General features: G+C 33.0%; 1 protein-coding gene and 3 long non-coding RNA genes across 5 annotated transcripts in view; 1 reads left to right on the forward strand and 3 right to left on the reverse strand.

Moving 5' to 3' along the window:
* The window catches only part of LOC139429080 (uncharacterized), a 516,749-nt gene that overhangs the window by 357,114 nt on the left and 140,557 nt on the right, over window positions 1–19,078 (reverse strand). The gene's annotated exons all lie outside the window — the stretch shown is intronic.
* Window positions 5,885–7,887, reverse strand: LOC139429076 (uncharacterized). 2 transcript variants are annotated; one of them, XR_011639779.1, is made up of 5 exons: window positions 7,447–7,885; window positions 7,254–7,369; window positions 7,017–7,198; window positions 6,714–6,943; window positions 5,885–6,643 (listed from the first exon to the last, which is right to left on the reverse strand). It is a non-coding gene; the product is annotated as an uncharacterized lncRNA (long non-coding RNA). The 2 variants fall into 2 exon arrangements; XR_011639778.1 differs by having other exon boundaries at window positions 5,885–6,943; window positions 7,447–7,887.
* On the reverse strand, window positions 9,076–10,196 carry LOC139429077 (uncharacterized). Its single transcript, XR_011639780.1, has 3 exons — window positions 10,120–10,196; window positions 9,684–10,056; window positions 9,076–9,625 (listed from the first exon to the last, which is right to left on the reverse strand). It is a non-coding gene; the product is annotated as an uncharacterized lncRNA (long non-coding RNA).
* LOC139429078 (uncharacterized) lies at window positions 10,277–11,239 on the forward strand. Its single transcript, XR_011639781.1, has 2 exons — window positions 10,277–10,844; window positions 10,902–11,239. It is a non-coding gene; the product is annotated as an uncharacterized lncRNA (long non-coding RNA).

Consider the following 19,078-nt stretch of genomic DNA (forward strand, 5'->3'; position numbering starts at 1 on the left):
TTTGCATTTTGTGCTTGAAAAATTATAAAGCTTTAATCAACATTGTCAAAACATGAAATAATTTGAAATTGGGTGTAAACCACTCCACATAATACTAGTATAATTCAAACTTTTTAATGGGGGAGTCTCTTTTTTTTTGTATCAAATAAAATGATTTCTTTGGGAATTTTTTGCTACCAAATTATGTGGTATTTCAATTTAATCTTTTGCATATGTTTTCATGATATATTTACTTATTTAAAAAAAATTGTTTATAGAAAATAACCTTTACATTGTCCCTCAACCAAGTTGGTACATGGATTGTCTAAGTTGCTGATTGACACAATATCTATCCTTGAAATGATCTGAAACTCAAAAATTAAATTATGTTCTTTTCTATATATGTACTTGTGATTATCGTTTGAACTAGAACTAAGCAAAAAAAATGTTATTGGCAAAATGGCGCCTAGTCAAATTAAGATAATCGATTTTGTTCTTCAAATCGATAAGTTTATCTCAAAAAGAAATCATGTATATATCGTATCAGCTTCTCTGTAGACCATACGATAAAAAGATGCTATTTGAAACTGCAGTTCAAATTTCAAGTCAATCGAATGAGTAGTTTTTTGGGAATTGTGTTAACCAGATGTAAAAAGGATGTTTCGCGAAAAATGCACTTACAGTTTCATGTAATACAATCTTATGCGTGTATACACCTTGTTAATTTAATGTTTATAACTTCTACATTCAGCCAGACGCAAGCTTTTCATTTGCGATATATAACATTAAAATCGGTCAAACCGGTTCTTTAGTTATAGCCTAGACTTCCAGTCGGTAGATACGTGGAGTCATTTAAATAACCGTACGTAGGTAATTAGTAAATTTTGAAATCGGGCATTTCCGCCTTCGCATTCATTGTAGATCATACTTTCGATCGAGATGTTGATGACTAAAATTGGTCAATGACTTATTTGGTTAATTAATTTTTTGTGTTTCAATCAAAATCCTTAAATATTTCGAATCGAGCATTTCGACAACCGCATTCAGCCAGGCGAAAGCTATCGATTGAGATATAAACCGTTCACGGGTTTGAACGGTTTCCAAACCGTTTCCTAATTATAGTTGATTTAGATTAAATTAATTTTTTCATATTGGGGGCTAGACTTCTAGTCGTCAGATTTGCAGGGTCATTTCAATAGCCGTACGCAGGTAATTAGTAAATTTTGAAATCGGGCATTTCCACCTTCGCATTCATTGAAGATCATACTTTTGATCGAGATGTTGATGACTAAAATTGGTCAATTAGTTAAGAAGATAATTGATGTGTTTGATTAATTCGTTTTTGATGTTTTAATCAAAATCCTTAAATATTTAGAATCGGGCATTTCGACAACCGCATTCGGCCAGACACACACTTTTAATTGAGATATAAAACATTAAAATCCGTCAAACCGCTCTCTAATTATAGTCGATTTACCGTATTTTCTCGAATGTAATCCGCACCTTTTTTACAAATTTTATGTGCTCTATCAAATGCGGATTACAATCGGGTGCGGATTAGATTCGCAGTCGTATAGTTGCAATTTGGAAAATAGTAAAATAAAATCACATTATAACAATAACACTTTATTAAGGGTTTTAGAACGATATTTACATTTTTATGTATCATTTTCTTCCCATATTACGTCATCTTCGGATCAATACAGATCAATTCGGATTATACAAAACTTCGTAAATATTGTTTTCAGGGAACGTTTTCCATGTCGCCTACACTCACTGAGCAAGTTCAGAAGCTCCTTTAATTGCTCCGGGTTTTGTTAATTCTCGAGTTTGTTAATATACATATACATACACAGGTTGTAGTATGGATGTTATTATTGGTATTATTATTATGACAAGAAGTCTAAACCAAGGGCAATCAGTCTATGATTAAATAATATCCTTATTTAATAATCCTCCTGGTCTAAGACTCCATACTTGTCTTAATCATTCCATCATCAGCTTTTTCATTATCCATCATTTGAGACGATTTCATGAAATCGTCTCTCCTTTAGCCCGGTAAATTTTTTGCACGATGCCTAACAGTCTGCAATAGCTACCTTGTCTTTCCGCAACAGCCGCAACGTTACTATCATTAACAGCAAAAATTGTACCAGCTTTTCGATTTCCTTAACGCTAACTTAAAACATCTCTTTAAACTTTGCTGTATAGAAGAACCTTTTAGATTTTTGCTACTTTTTTTATAATTACGCTATTATATGTATAATTAAGCACACACCACGTTCGAGCTACTACGAGGGCAGTATATGAACGGCATTCGTGCTAGGCATTACAATTTATTTTCCAATTTTTTCTGGCTTGGTAAATTTAAAGTCTAGTCTAATAAAAACTCGTAAGCAAGGTTTCTTTAGGTACATCAGCGTCAGTCAACACAAAAAATATATATTTATGGTTAACAACAAGCATCGCATCGTTTTGGTGTTGTCGAATCGCTCAAAGAATGATGCGGATTACATTCGCAAACAAAATTTTTTTACCACTATGCATATTTAAAATCGGAGTGCGGATTAGATTCGAGTGCGGATAAGATTCGGGCGTTCACACGTGCATAACCAACGAGCCACACGGAACACGGTGTCATTCCGAGGGCTGTACAAGGTTAACGGGAGGGAATTGAAATTGTTGTGATTTCGATAGAAGAAACTATGACGAATCGAATGACGTATAGATCTTGATCACCGGGTACATCGTTTACGAGTTATCACTACATAAAAAAAGGTCATTTTTGTGTTATTTTCGTGTACCTTCGCATTATTTTGGCGTTTTAGCGGAATTCGAAAGAGATTTCGAATCGGGCATTTCCACTTTCGTATTGATCAAAGATTAAGCTTTCGAATGAGACATTGTTTATCGAAATCGGTTGACTGGTTCTCTTGTTATAATCAAAATACTATACATATAAAATCTTATCTAATTGGGGGCTAACTTCGCATAGGTGTTCAGCTAAAATAGTTACCCAAATAACTTAGATACAATCATAGAAATGTATTACGATATAAATAATTATGCCTACTGTTTATTTAAAAAAATAACATGAATAAAAAAATAATCATAATATTAAGATGTTTTATCGTTAAAAAGATATAAGCTTTCATTGCCACACAAATAAATGGATTAATATCAATCTCTAGAAAGAAGAGAAGATTAGCAAACATTTTAGGCTCAGCAGTTAAATTTACTATCGGCAATGTAGACGCACAAGATGATAACATTATTAATGATTTAATTAAAAGCAATAACAATAGGCGATAAAATCATTATAAACAGTTTATGAAAAAAACCCTGAAACGGGTCTAACGATTAAAATTTTTTGATGTAAATTTAAAATTTTTTCCGCCATTTCTAAACGAGTTATGACTTCATCGATATTTTAAAGAAATAGCAATGCTCCATTTTTATTACGGAATATGAAAAAGAATTTTTTTTGTGAATTTAGTACAATTAGTATTAATATTGGTTATACAGGGTGTATCTGAATGACTGCAACAAACTTCAAGGGTGATTCTTTAGTTAATCTTAAGGGTACTTTGATATATGAATGGGCGACTTCGGCGCCCCTAAGGAGCTACACACCTCCAAAAATTGCGGAAAATTTTGGTTAAATTTTTTTTTTCTCAAAAACCATAAACGCTGGAAAAATGAAATTTGGGGAATATACAGGGTGATTTATAACATACGGAGCAGACTAAAAGGGTAGGTACTAGAGGTAAAACTGAAGAGATTTTCTTAATAATGTTTTATTAAAAACTTCGCACGTTATTTTTTTAAATAATTTAATGTCCATTTTTTGAGAATCGCTGATATTCAGTAAAGAACAATTAAAATACTCAACGCCATCCTCATTTTTGAAGGAGCTGTAAAACTAGATAATTTATTATTTCAGTAGTTTTGTTATTTTAGATAATACGTAATTTGTTAAATGAAGTAATAGATGTTAATTTATGAAACGTCTAATAATAATGTTTTAAATGCAAAATTACAAAATCTCTAAAACAATTATTTAGCTACTCTAAAACTGCCGCCCCAAAGGATAATCAGCGGGAGTCAGTCCTTGCACCTTTTGCAAATGGTAGGGGTATAAACCATTACTTTTCAATGTACGCCAAACAAAGTTCTGGGAAACTTCGAGTTGATGAGAAATTTGACGAGTAGGGTAAACACGCCAGTGGTCGACCACTTAAGACATATTTCAAATTGAAAACCCAATAAAAAACAGACCTAAAGGCACAATAAACTCACCTCTTTAAATTAAGATAGGTAGAACATTTCCTTTTGAAAATCTACAACCGATTCATGCTAGGACAAAATAAAACTAAAATTATCCTAAAAAAGGTTTAAAAGGACCTAATATACCAGTAGTCGACCAGTTCCTCCCTTGAGTCGACCAGTATAAGTCCAGTGATCGACCGGCATTTCTTCAGTCTACAGTCAGCTTATTTTTTACAACTCGTAATATTTTTTCAGTAAATTTATTTATAAAAATCAATTAAATATTCATGCTTTAATTTTTTATTTGGTCTTGAGAAGAACATATGCTCATTTATTAAATCGAAAATTATAAACATAACAAATCAACTTAAAAAAAATTACAAAGTAATGAAATCTTAACCACTACTGAAGAAATTAACTGATTTCTTATGACAAAATTAGGAGCAGAGCGAACACTTACAATTCCTAAACTCTTCTTCCTCGTAACTAAGTCCTATGAATATTATTGCTAATGCTTCATCAGCCTGTATAGCAGTGTTTCCAGCTATGTTTCCACTGTCACTAGATTTGAGGTCCTAGGAATTTGTGATTCTCACAAATAATCTAAGACAGTACTAATTTTATCTGCATCGATATTTTTTGATTTCAATCTCTCTCTTTAAAATGAGAAAGACCTTTCTTTGTCGTATTTAAATCTTCCATGGTAATTGAATCGATAGCTCTCAATGTTGTGTTTTCTAATCGATTCTGAACGCTTTTTGTAAAATCTACGGCCAATCTCTCGGGTCTAGTGGAAAAAGACCACATCGTTTAAAGCAATTTCTAATACTTTTTGGCAAAGTAAACAAACGTAAGTAGAAGTGGTTCAATACTCTGGACCATTTTCGTATTGCGCGTGATTTTGACAGAGCCGAAGGTCGAGTGGTGTTTATGATTTAATTCTTTATACAGAAATAATTATTTAAGATTTTTAAAAAAAGATTAAAAGACTTATTTTTATAAATCCGAAAATCACAAAATTTTAAAATAAATCTACATACATACATAAAATATAACATAAAATAAACACTAACGAACACGTTTTAACTATTTTTCACAATTATAAATGCTTATAAAAGCTTAAAAATTGATTTTTTTATCTCGTAAAAATGACAGACAATATAATTGACTGACAATTTGTTTGACGGTAAAAAACAATTAACTTAAAAAGTTTAATTGATGTCCCGAGAAAGCACTAAAAAATTTACCGAAACAATGAAAGAAAAGAGGAAAGTATAAATATGTTAACTGAACTAAAACAGCACTAGCACTATCACTAGGACTAACACTAGACCTAGAACTGGAAACTTTAGAGTTAAGCCGTGCGGACGAGAGAGGCGATAGTGATTCATCGACATGAGAATAACATGAATAGAGAAGACTGCAACGAAACCTATTCTACCCAGATTGTTAGAATAATTTAGTTGATTATTGTGGCGCCACCACAGCCTATCATACCTTCAGAATAGGTAATTACACAGACTACTACCAGACGGCCAACTCCATTGTGAAAGCGAGATCCAATATATACCGGTCTCTCTCACTCATCATGTAACACTTATGTAGATGGCAGTGAGAAGCAAAAATGCAATTGGCGCCAAATTCAAATCTTTTATTTAATTTAAAATTTGAATACAGAAATATTTTTGATCTAATGTGCTTTTTGTGGATCTATTAAGTTATATTTAGCTTGCGTAAGCCAAAATAATTACAGCTTAATAGACCAATAAAAAGCACCTCAAATCAAAAAGTTATAATTTTATAATTTCAATGCAAAATAAAGAGAAATCCATTGGCGATTTTCCAACTTCATCTTCGCTACAGCCACACACAATGCAAAACATTTTTACAATAATTATTCTCGAAAATTATTCGTAAAAAATACAACGCAAAAATAGATAATAAGCACAAATAAGACAATAAACGCAAAAGGACTGTGTGACATGTGACATATGTACATAAAATGTCAAAACCGCTTAAACAAAGTCAACAGCTTTCTGTAATATCACTAACGACATGTACACCATCTACTAAGGATTTCTATCAAGATGACAAAGAGAAAATATCGGTATTATGATGTAATAATAAGAGATAGAGAATGGCCTATCATTTTCCCGCTGAGCTAACTCTCTGCCTTACTCTGTGGGTAATTATGTAAATGGTAACTAAGTAACATTTATGGATAACAACATCGGCTTTTGAAACAAAAACATCTTCAAACATTATAAAAAGTGTTTTACTATAAAAAATATAAATAACCTTCTATAAATTGGTGACCCCGACGAACACTAACCTTCCATAAATAATTATTAATTGATATCGGAAATCTACGGGTAATAGAGCGCCACATCAACATCTGAAAAATAAACCGGCAAAGAAAAGCACCACCGTTACTACAAGTCTCCAGACAGCACATCGTTACTAACCTGGAACCGAAGTCTACCAGAAGAAAACCGAATTTCCAATTAGACAGCTGTCCTTTCAACATTTCATTAGAAAAGTTACCCAAGATTTCAAGTTTTCAACGTCATTTTTCTTTGTATACAAGCTGTTGGTGAGTTACGTTATTTTCTCTCTCATAGAATAGTTAGAGTCAAAGGTATCGCTTCAAAATTCGATATTTTTCAAAATTAATTATTATCTTTCTCACGTTCATCTATTTAAAATGCAACAAGACGATCAGTGCAATGGTGACAACTCAATAGACAATATTTCACATGTGAAATTACCTCCTTTCTGGGTCAACAAACCAGAAATATGGTTCGCTCAAGTCGAGGCACAATTCACCATTTCGAGAATTGTTAATGATAAATCAAAATATAATTTAGTTATTGTAAATTTACCAATCGATGTAATTTCCCAAATGTATGATGTAATCAGTAATCCCCTTGAAAATGATATGTACCATTTTCTAAAAACAACATTAATTAATTTATTGTCAGATTCTGAGATGGGGACGCAAAAACCGTCCGATTTTTTAGAAGTATGTTAGCTACTGCTGGTGTTGTATGATGAAGTATGTTTGCTGATCAAACTCTGGAAACGTAGTTTGCCGAACACCATTGCATTGCCCTTCTAGCGTCTGGAAAGAATGATGTTACTGATTTATTAAATATTGCAGATAAAATTTGGGACTCTATGAACAGCTCATCCACTCACACATATGGACTCTCAGGTGTAAATCATTTACCAAATAATTCACCCAATACTAATAATTCTGATATTTTGAAAGCTTTTTCAGATTTCACTTTGACATGTCAGTCAATTCTTAATAACTTCACTCAAAAAGAGGTGTCAATAGAAAGTCAAATCAATTCATTACAAAAACAATTCAATAATTTTAATTCTTCGCAATGCTGTTCTCATTGCACTTATCGTCATAACACTTCACATTCCGGTTCACGTCATCGTTCACACTCACGTAGACGCTCTTCGTCAATTTGTTCTTATCATGCACGGTTTGGTAATAAAGCTTTAAATGTGAAGGATCATGGTGCAAGTTTTATAATCCTGCCAATAATAGATCAAAATCACCTTTTAAATCCGAATCAAAAAATGAGTAAACGTTTCAATGGATAATCAGTTAGGATCTTTGGTTAGGATATAATAATAACAAGAAATCAATTAATCAAATAAGTTCACGTCTTTTTATTTTTTATAATCAAAATCTTTCATTTCTTAATAGACACAAGAGCTGACATTTCCGTTATATCTCGCAAATTTTTTCATAATCAACAAAAAGATACAGAATCTTCTCTTTCAGCTGCAAATGGTTCTCCAATACATTTTACCTATGGTAAAAAGATGTTAACGGTATCGTTAAATTTGTGACGAAATTTTCCATTCATTTTTACCATAGCTAATGTTAATAAACCTATTATTGGAGTTGATTTCCTTGAAAAATTTGCAATTTTAGTAGATATCAAAAATCACCGATTAATCGATACTACAACTAAATTAGTCTCTTCTGGTTCTTTAGTTAAAGCAAATATACCATCTCCTAAACTGTTTTCTCCTTCTGTTTGAAACTAAATAATATTCACGACTTTTAAGAAAGTATCCAAACCTAATTTCGACTTCAGATTTTTCACTACCTTCTCATTTGCCTTTTTCACTTCTCATTTGCCATTTTGTAGACCAAGACGTTTGGATGCTACAAAATTCGCAATTGCTAAGAAAGAATTCGATCAAGAGATCTCCATTTTCATTTCGTTCTCCTAATACATGAGTCTCCATTTATTAGCGCTTATAAGCGTTTCGATGTACTCGTTTTCCACACTGACTTTAGTATTAAAGTTTCCCATCAAGAGAAGCAAATCGCCAAAAAGCTTGCTTCTGTTCAAGCTCGCTTGACTCTGTAGGTGCGTAACATTACACAATTGTGGTTTTTCTGTATTTTGTGTTCAATCTTGCTCTCGTCATTCGTTCAGAAATTCCCGTTCTATCAGAGCATTCTTGATTTTTTTACTGAGTATAAGTGCTTCACCATGTACATCAGAGACAAGGAAGGATAGAGATGGCCAACTACCTTATTAAATTGTACCTTGCGTACAGCGCCATCCGATGTCACCGCAGAGTACTAATCATAGATTAAAACCAACTTCGACTAGGATAATGGTGTAAAACTGGGCTAACCAACGATCTGGCAACATTGTTCACTGCGCATCGAAGCGAAGCGAGCGACGTTGCCAGATCGTTGGGACTAACTTTAACCGCCAAATTTAAAAATAACACAATTAATATTGCTTTGAAAAAAGGAAATAAATATATTTTAAATGAAAGATCTAATTTCAACATAATAATTTATTATTCACAAAACTAATAAAATTTGGTAACATAAATAGAATATAAGTACGAAGGCTTTCACGGCCGGTGTAATTAAACTAGAACTAATAGTAGCACTATCGATGACGACTCGAAATCACTTCGAAAGTTTCTAGCTAGTGTTAGTTCTAGTGATAGTGCTATTATTAGTTCTAGTTTTAGTTCAATAAATAGAATAATGTTACATTTTGTTTACCCTAACAGTTTGTGTAGCGTCTTCTTGGATGGTAATGAAAAGAAATTTGATAAGAACCGGTATCCTTTACCACTTTGTTTGTAAATGGAAAGAGCCAGCACTTCTTTTTTCTGATTTCGGGACTGGCTGCTAAAGAAATTTCTAGTTTCTTTATTCAAATATTTGAGGTTCACCAATACCTGAGGATTTTTCCTCAATTGTATTATCTTTTGCCTTATTATTCTGGCATTTTTCTTAGCGCGACACAACGCTTTTTTACTCCAGTTAGGTTGCAATTGCTGCAGTTCTTTGTAAAAGGTAATTTCCTCCGTTTCTTATCTACAAAAATAAAGATAATTTTAAATAAGAATGATTATTCAGTTTTTATGGTATTTACCAATTATTTCTTTTTCATCACTTAGGTGGAACCGTTTCCCATTCATTTCTAATGAAATGACAGAATTTTCCTCACAAAATGAGGTTGAAGCAACTTCGCAACCTTGTTGTTTACTACATCCAGGATAGACTTACATAACAGTTAAACTAGTTACACCAGGAAGTTTGTCGGGGCATACATATGTGGGGGTATAAATATATATATATGGCATGTCGGGGTATAAACATATATAATATGGTATATATTGAATTATATAATTATGAATTATGAAACTAAATAATTAATTTCATACCATGCAGCATACCTGAAGTATCTTCTGTTGGTTGATCTTCTGGAGACAAAAAGCAATTATTTATAGTTTCTTCTTACAAATCTAAATGATTTAAAAAACATATATAGATTAAAAAACTAACTTTTTATGCAAAATTTCATTTACCTAGTAAGCATAATGTAGGTAGCTTTTTCAATTTTTTCTCAACATATTTGCACATTGTTGCAAAATAGTTGGGGCAAACACAATAGTTACTTAGACGCTTATCATTAATTAATTCAAATAATTTTGAATTGTGTATTCCAGAGAGCCAAGCCATTCGAATAATAGGGTCGGAAAATAATATCTAGAAATACAGAATGAAAGTAATTATGCTCTATTAATTAATAATTTTTATAATTTACCTTTTAATGTCTATCATCGCAAGATGGTACACAGCAAGGAATAATAACCGACATTTTTATCATTTAAAAAATTTTAAATGTTTTTTACTCTTTTTTACACTTAATTACAAAATTACACTCATAAATTACACTTATTAAAAAAATTAACTGATTTATTAATATCATTTATATTTGACATCACTTAATTTGACTTAATTAATCAAAGATGAATACAAAAAAAAATGAAATATAAGCCGCCTTAAAGGTTGTTTAAATTTGAATTTGTGTAGAATTAGTTATCGACGGTGACATCGGATGGCGTTGACGACGGTTACAATTTTCATTCATTTGAGATCATATGTACATGGTGCCTCATCATTTTGCATGTCATAGTGCAAGTTTTTGTACCCGTCACCACTTGTTTGTTAGCCATACCCGTTCCACCTCATCTCGTTAGCTCCCAGGAGTTCAATATTGCATATGAGGGAACAGAAAGACAAACACGTGGTATCCTAAAACATTAAAAATTAGTTATTGGTATTCTACAGGTTCGATTAATTCCAGAATACAGCAACAATATGGGTGAGTTGGATAAAATAGCTCAAAACGTTCAGAAAAGATTCAGAATTGATTAGAGGAAAAAATATTAATTATAATGAAATATATGCAGTATTAAACATGTAAAAAGATATATGTATATATTCTCCACGCCTGAAATAGTTCCAGTTACTGCTTGTGTGAGATAATCGCCAATCACATTCAGAAAACAGTGGAATTGAAAAACCTGACTTTATGTAAGAGTATCAATTTTTTGATCTAATTTGAAGTACTTTTTTTTAAAATTTTTTGTTCGATGTGTATTGAATTATTTGATAACAATAAATCTAGTGTAGAGTTTTAAATCCTGTATATACAACTATAACAAGCATCCCCGGATATACAAATATTAAAATAAAAATAAAAAATAGATAAAGCATTTGTAAAAATAACGAAAACAAATTTCCCAAATGATACGAGAACTCTGAAGAACAATGGATTACACAAATGTTTTATGGTGCTCGCGAGCATATAACTTTGTACCAATTTTATTATTTTATTTTTATTCCTACCCGATTTTCGAACAATATAAATTGTACTCGAAATAATATAGACGGGCTTAAAACCGTTAGAGCCGATCATTATTCACGGTGTTCCATTGTAAGCTTTCCGTTTTCCCAATTCGCGCGAATAATTCAGCTCGTTATAGTTGAAAAATTAAAGTGGTCGTTGCGCATTCTGTTTTCTGCTTTGGAATCGGACGGGTTAATCAAATCGTAATGAACTCAAAATGACCTCGGCCAATTTGTAACAAAATATGACCGATATTCACGAGATTTTTATGTAACGTAATGTTATCCTGATATCAATTTGTATTTCAGTTGCATCGTTATAATTTTGATGGCAAATTATATAATTTATTAATATTAGCTTGTTTGTGTTTTATAATGTAAAACACAATGTAATTTTATAATTTACAAGATTATTAATTAACTCGTCGGCAAATTTCGAATACAACCCTTGAAATACGGTCTAATCCTCGGTGGTTCCGCTTTCTCTCACGCACACTCGTCTTTCACGTGAATTTCTTCAAGAGATCCTTACTGATGTATGTAACAAGTTTACTGCGTGAGCGAACTTCCGGCCCATTTTCCCCATTAAATGTTATTAATTACCTCGGAGGAGTCGTGAACTCGTTTAAAGTTGCCGCCCCGTATTTCTGGGCGCACCCTTCCTTAAATTAATACCGTTTTTAAAGGCGCCTATACACGACTAACCCCGGTTAATTTTCACCCATTAGTACGTATCGCCATCTCTAGTGAAAACTAGATTATTATCCTCACTGAGAGGACCGTACAGCAAATTGCAAGAACTATTAGGGCAAATGTTCTTTAGAGCGGTCGGGTCTTTAAGGCGCTGCTATTAACACACAGAATGAAGTTTCGTTAAGGATTTAATTAGATAAATAAGTGAGAATACACAGGTTTTAAGTTGTTGTAAACTTGGAACGTAAAATAATGATAATGAGTGACATGAAAGTTAAGGAAAGCTTATATTTAATAATAATAAAAAAAATTGTTACGTCAAGTTTGATATTTCTTAAATTACCGAGCTGGTTTGAGTAAATATGCCCTCAATTTCGTCCATTCTTTGGCGGTCGTCTTGAAAATTGCATTTCCCTCCCATTATTTCGTCGCCCGCCGTTCCATATTCCGAGAGCTGTCGAAACTTTATCCGAGCGTACATTTGCGGCCGTAAGAGACTTTCGAAGAAAATACAATGAAAATATTTTATCTCTTCAAATTCATGCCCTGAAATATTGAACAATCGACTCCCGGCTGAATTGCGTTTCACGACAGACACTCTTCGCCCTTCCGCATTTTCTATATCGCGGATTCAATTTGAGAATGTATATTGAAATAATTCATCTCTGGATAAGAGTGAAGCTTAATGCTTTTTATGTCATCGACCAAATTTTATTCAAATCTCGACAGTTTTATATAAAGTGGAAAAGAACTAAAACTCGGTATAGGTGATCTTTTTCATTACTCTCGTGTTCATCTTTGATAGTATAAAATGATCAAAGTGCCATAAAGCATTTATTTGGTAGTATCCTTTGACGGTGTTGTGTAGTGAATTATATCCCGACGTTCGATAGCCATTGGGAATGAATATTTGAGAGAGTATAAATTTTTTATTTAGAAAAACAACAATCTGATTTTTAACTTACACGCAAGACAACTACACTGAGAGAAATAGATTGTACGAATCATATTATAGAAAAAATATTAAACATGCAGCAATTCATTGTATTATATTCATTATATTTATATGCTTCCGTACAATCTCGTCTCGCTGTCACATACGTATTAAATATTATATTTTCTTATAGTATATTTTTAGTGCATAGTACAATCCATTTCTCTCAGTGTAGCGATCTCTCGTAAGTAAATGGAATCCCCCACATTATATTCCATTTACTTGCATGTGATATCTTATGTTAGTTTTAAAATATTAATACGTAGATGTATTTGAATAACATTGTCAAACTTAAGGAGGTGATTTTTACTGATATTTAAATGGAGAAGATTTCAAAAATTAATATAGAAAAAACAAAATCTGTTACGCTGTAGAGTTGTTAATCGAAAGTAGTAATGAATTAGGTATTTATAAAAGCTTTTTTTTGCGAGTTATTAAAAGTGAGTGTTTTAATCAGTATCTTAAACATACACAGACGGGAAAGGCAACATCTACCATTACTGGTGTAGGCGTACTATTTTCTTTCTGAACTATCATTTTCGTTTTGACATTTTTTGTTCTAGAATGAATTTATTTCGTATTCCGAGCCAATCTTTTAGTTTCTTGCAGGGTTTTCTTCTCTTCTAGATTATGCCTCGCATTACCCCGCCCCAGGTTTGCCCTGGTCTTCCTCTCCTTTTTCTTCCTTGGGTTATTTGTCCAATTCTTTTGTCGATTTTCGATGAACTCATTATTGATTAAATATTTAACTCCTTTTTTATATCGACGTTTCCGATCTTATCACTTATGATCACTCACACAACCCTGCGAATATTTAATCTTACTCCCTTGTACTCTGTTCTTTTCTCTATTTGTAAATACCCAAATCTCACATCCTATGCTAAGTATTGGTCTATATACAGGGTGTCTCAGCGAGACCGGTCATTAGACGTTTCTGGGGTTCTGGCCAAAATAAAAAGTTCAGAATACAGATTGAAGTATTATCAATTGCGTTCTCTTCGACTAAAATATTTTCAGATTTCTAACAGTTCCGGTTATACCGGAAGTCGCCACCTACTTTATTTTTTAATTGGATTTGTCTCTTTTCAAGGCTTATGAATAACTTTACTTTTTGCAATTAGAATCAGCCGTTCTCGCGTTATTCGAATTTTTCTAGAAAAGCTGGTCCAGCAGACATTTGTTCAAAAAATCAGAGAGCACTCCATTTTTGAGATAACAATTTAGGATTCAGAACATGCTTAAGTAACATAATAGAGTATGTTTTATAATAATAATAATAGTTTTATTGAATAAGTATGATGATACATTATTCTCGTCAATAATATACAGTTCGTAAGACTCAAAATATTACATATCCTTTCTTACAACTCATTCACAACCCAGTATTTATATATTGGGAAAGTTCTTGTCTGCAAGGTATTCCTCAGTTGAATAATATTCTTTTTCCAATAATATTCGTTTAACTGTCTGTATGAACCTTTTGTTATTCAACTCTTTTAGTTTTGATGGCAATGCATTGTACAATTTGACCGATATATAGTTGAAAGTATTCTGGGATTTTTTGATTCTGTGACATGGTATTAACAGACTACTTCTATGGCGCGTATTGTAGATATGTAGATCTTCGTTCTTTGGCAATGTGTTTTTTTTCGTATGAACATTAACTAGGCAGGTAAGTATGAAACAACCTGGCATAGTTAGTATTTTTAAAGTTTAAAAAAATATTCGGCAGCTTCCAATATAGTCAAGCCCAGACAAGATCCGTATCACTTTCTTTTGCATTTTAAATATATCGTACATATCATTTGACCCTGCCCAGATAGATATGCCATACGTTGCCATGCTGTGAAAGTAAGCGAAGTAGACGCTTTTTGTTTCATTTGTCTGTAAATTTTTAGATATAACCTTTATACAGTATACAGGGTGATTCATTAGCTCTATGACAAACTTTGGCAGATGAAAGGTGATGCGATTCTAAGGAAAAAATGTTATACGAATATGGGTCCGATTCATTTTGGTTAAAGAGTTACAAGCCTTTGAAAATTTTACACAGTTTAATAGGCAAATGAAAATGTAACATAAAAAATAAGTTGTTCGAAATGTCCGCCTTCAGCTTGAATGCACGCCTCCCATCGACGAAGTAAAGATTCTATCACACGACGTATGATATTTGGATCATTCCGTATGCTATTAGCTGCATCTTGAATTCTGTCCAGTAGTTGCTGACGGGTAGTAATTTCTACATGGTACACAAGCTGCTTCATGTGTCCCAGAAATAATAATCCAGCGGATTTAGATCTGGGGATCGTGGTGGCCAGACTACTGGACCTCCATTGCTAATCCATTTGTTTGGAAAATGTTCATGTAACCAAACGATGACTTCTCTTCCTCGATGTGGTGGTGCACCATCGTGCTGATACCACATATTTTGAACGATGTTAAGTGGTACGTCGTCGATAAAATCGAAAAGGTTATGTCCCAAGAAATTTCTGTACATATTTGCATTTAAGCGTTCATTTATCACCCGTACAGGTAGCAAAGAATTGTTAAAAATGCCACCCCAAACGTTTACACTAAACCGTTGCTGAAATCTTCCTGGTCTAATTGCATGTGGATTTTGCAAGGACCACACATGTTCGTTATGATAATTATTTATGCCGTCCCTAGTGAAACACGCTTCATCAGACCACAGAACTTGGGAAATGAAGTTATTATTTTGAGCATGTTGCTGAATAATCCCTTAGCAAAATGCTAAGCGTTGCTCAGTATCTCCAGGATGTAATGCTTGAACATTTTGGCGATGAAACGGATGTAACATTTCTCGATTCATTACACGCCATACAAAACTTTGGGATATTTGTAACATGCTCGCTATACGCCGAGTACTAATTGAAGAGTCGTCAAGTACTAAATCAATAACACGTTCTTCATTTTGTACATTCACATCATGGGGACGAACGGAATGTAGTGGAGCGGTGTATGGGCAGGTTGATGTCTATTTGGAAACCTACGAAGGTATTCTCTTGCTGCTTGCCGAGCGTTTCCGTTACAAAGCCCGTATACAAAAATAATATCTGCATATTCTTCAGTCGTAAATACATGCATTTTCGTTTTCGATCAAAACTCTGACAGTTATAAACTTTGAAACACACAGAATAGAGTGAATTGAAATGTTTGACATAAAGAACTCAGTTTTGTTATCACAGCCAACTCTGTATTTGTGTTTCATAATTATTGTTGCGATTGTTGCAAATCTTTACTTCGTCGATGTGAAGCGTGCATTCAAGCTGAAGGCGGACATTTCGAACAATTTTCGTAATTTTTAAACTTATTTTTTATGTTACATTTTCATTTGCCTATTAAACTGTGTAAAATTTTCAAAGGCTTGTAATTCTTTAACCAAAATGAATCGGACCCATATTCATATAACATTTTTTCCTTAGAATCGCATCACCTTTCATCTGCCAAAGTTTGTCATAGAGCTAATGAATCACCCTGTATTGAATTTAATAATTTTCTTTTTAAGTTTGTTACATGGTCCGACCACGTTAATGTTTCGGACAGCGTAATGCGTAGAAAATTTATCTTTTGAATTTCAGTGTCTTTGTTTCTTTTTGTAGAAAAAGTTAGTATTTTGGTTTTATCTGCATTTAATATCATTTTGTTCATGTCAAACCATTTTTTTGCATCGGCTAATGATGTTTGCGTTTTATTTTTAAGTTGTTGAATATTATTTCCTTGGTTGATAACAGACGTGTCATCTGCATAGAGACAAATGGAAAGTGCCTTCACATTTTCTGGCAGATCGTTTATATACATCAGAAAAAGTATAGGCCCAAGCATAGAACCCTGAGGTACACCTGTCCCCACAGATTTCTATTCTGAGTGTATTCCTTTCCAATACACTTGTTGTTCTCTCTGATCCAGGTAAGAGGCTAATAAATTATATGCAGTAGCTTTGAAGCCATATTTAGTGCCGAGAACGGCTGTCTAGATCGTTTGGTCACTTTACTATGGCACGTTAACTTTTCAAAATTTTGAAGTACCATAACTTCATTTTTTAAATGACACCCCCTATATTTTATTACTTAGTCGTCTATATCTAACATTAATAGTTTGGGAGATAATTAGTGTTTTTTGAAAAATGCACACATATATGGATATTTAGCCTAGTGTGCCATGGAGAACAAGACTTCTCAATGAGTTGTTGTCAAAGACTAGACAACTCATTGTGAACTATCCACATTCACCTCCGATTACAAAAGGCAAATTTAGAAGAATAGAAGCAAATTTTTTGCATTTTGAACAAATTAATCACGTCCTAAACTGACCAAAAATGTAGTAGATAATGCAGCGGAAGAGGTGAATACCTTGGCTTATTTCGAGCCCAGTCCCAACGCCTCAATTCGAGCTGCCAAAGAAAATCTGGGAATCATACTACGAACTTTGTCGCGCTTTTTATGTATAAAAAATAAATTAAGAATTTCTTGATTTGTGTAAATATTATTTTCGTTATTGTTATCGATTTTTACTCTTTTTAGTAGCAATATTAAGGGACCTAACAGATAATTATTAGCTCACATGCATCAAGTGAAGTAAACAAGTGAGTCTTTGACAACAATTCATTCAGAAGTCTTGTTTTCCATGGCACAGTAGGCTAAATATCCATATGATATGTGTGTATTTTTCAAAAAACCCTAATTATCGCCTAAACTATTAATGTTAGGACATATGGGATATAATAGATGTAGAATGAGACGACTAAGTAATAAAATATGGGGGGTGCCATTTAAAAAAATTAAGTTATGGTACTTCCAAATTTCGAAAAGTTAACGTGTGACCAAACGTTCTAGACAGTTGTTCTTGGCACCAAAACATACTTCATCATGTTGCTTATGCATGTTCTGAATCCTAAATTGATATCCCAAAAATCGAGTGTTCTCTGATGTTTTGAACAAATGTCTGCTGGAGCAGATTTTTCTAGAAAAATTGAAATAATTCGAGAACGGCCGAATCAAATTGCAAAAAGTAAAGTTATTTATAAACCTTGGAAACAGACAAACTCAAATATGTAAAAATATACAGGCTGTTCCATTTAAAAAATAAAGTAGGTGGCGACTTCCGTACGGTATAACCGGAAGTGTTAGAAATCTGAAAATATTTTTGTCGAAGAGAACGTAATTGATAATACTTAAGTCTAAATTCTCAAATTTTTTTTCCAGAACCCCAGAAACCTCTAATGACATGTCTCGCTGAGACACTCTGTATTACTTTGAATGTGTTTAGCTTCGTCTCTTTCAATGTTTCTATTTTGTTAATAGATTGCTCATATCATTACATAATCTTGTAAACTAAAATAAAGTTACCTTCAAAGTAAAGTAAAGTGGGTAGAGGAAGTAAGTCTTGTAATCCTGTAAGTCCTTCTGTTCATCTGCTGTAATCATCAAATCATCCGCAAAAGCTCCTTCTGTAATTACAATTTTGTACTTTTTTATTATTTCATCCATGTATGTTATAAATAGCGTTCGGTTTAATTCCGTACCTGTTTAAGACCTTATTACTATTATTATCATTAAGCGACCTTAATTACAGTTCAAAATGCTTCTCGCACCATAGCATCCATCTTTTTCGTTTACGCCAATCCCGTGGAGTTTATATCCTCTGCCACATCCTCTCTTCAAGTTCTCTTGGGCCTTCCACGTTTCGCTCCATAGTGTGGCACCCATTCTATGATTTTTTTAGGCAATTTCTCTGTCGGCAATCTCCTCGCATGTCCGTATCATTTAAGTTACTTTACCTCAATTGTCGCTAATTTACTTATGCCAATCTTCTGTCTTCAATCTTCAAGTCTTTCTGCAGCACCTTCGCCAATAATTTTGTTCACTTCCCATAACTCTGCACTACACTTTCGACCAGAGTTTTAGGTATTCGCATTTTATTTCTTT

This window comes from Onthophagus taurus, chromosome 2 (genome assembly GCF_036711975.1).
Source record: "Onthophagus taurus isolate NC chromosome 2, IU_Otau_3.0, whole genome shotgun sequence".
Classification (NCBI taxonomy): domain Eukaryota; kingdom Metazoa; phylum Arthropoda; class Insecta; order Coleoptera; family Scarabaeidae; genus Onthophagus; species Onthophagus taurus.